Raw genomic sequence first — 1,087 nt, 5'->3', positions numbered from 1 at the left:
GGGGGCTATTTCGTGCTCTTTCTTTTTAATCGCTGAAGCAAGCGCATCATTAGCGTCGACAAAGAAATTACAATGGCATTAATGCCACGTGAACTAAATTCCCGTGCTCCATATGAGTGCGTGGGCACGCGAGCGGGCAAGGTTGGGTGGGGGAGGGGTGCTTTGATATTTCCAGCTCTTCGGTTTTTGTTGATTAAATAAGCAAACCGCTAGTCTTGGTGAAGATAACACGACACGTTAATTCCAAGTGACATAGATTCCCGCGCTCCATGGGCGTTGGGAGGAGGCAGGCTTTGATTATTTCCCGCTCTTTCTTTTAGTTGATGAAATAGGCAAATCGCTTGTCTCGATAAAGACAATAAATGCATCACTTCCATGCGATGTAAATTCCGGCACTCCATACACCAACTATCACAATTGACAAAATCCTAGCCACTAAGGTCCTCCGTCATCGTTTCCCCTGGTTCCCGCCATCTCCGTCGGCCTATTTGATGATAAGATGCAGGGAGCGCTAGATCTTTGGTTGGTATATAGCATAGGAGTCTCGGCGATGGAGGCTACATCATTTGGAATGAACATCTAACAGCTTCATGCCCATCTTGGGCTAGCCTTTGACCCTTCATAGCCGATGTCAATTAGCTACTGGTGTTTTGGTTTCTCCTGCTTTGTCCTAAGGTAATCACCATTGTCCTCTCCCTCGCATTTTTGGCAATGAAGCACGTGGTGTTTTGGTGTTTTGGTTTTAAAGACATGCCGTGCAAGCACGTGGTAACCATAATGCGTCAATGGTTCAAGTTCTCCACCTCTTTTGGTGGGCGACTCATGTAGGTATTCTAGATCTTTGGGGTTAGTATGAGGTATAACCATTTGTGTTTTTTTTTCTTTCATCTGATGTAGCATTTTGCTTCCAATCTATAAAAGTCAAATGGCTTGTCTAAAAATTCCTAGTGTTCCGAATGTAACAAGACCGCCGCTCCACTATTAGGGCTCCTTTGATTGAAAGGAGTTTCATAAGATTCTGGAGGATTCGGATCATTAGGAATCTTTTTCAGTCGTTTGATTCGCGGGACTGGAACCCTTAGGATTT

The sequence above is a fragment of the Triticum aestivum genome, chromosome 4B (genome assembly GCF_018294505.1).
Source record: "Triticum aestivum cultivar Chinese Spring chromosome 4B, IWGSC CS RefSeq v2.1, whole genome shotgun sequence".
NCBI lineage: Eukaryota > Viridiplantae > Streptophyta > Magnoliopsida > Poales > Poaceae > Triticum > Triticum aestivum.
The sequence above is the reverse complement of the archived record's forward strand: the minus strand, read 5'-3'. Positions refer to the sequence as shown.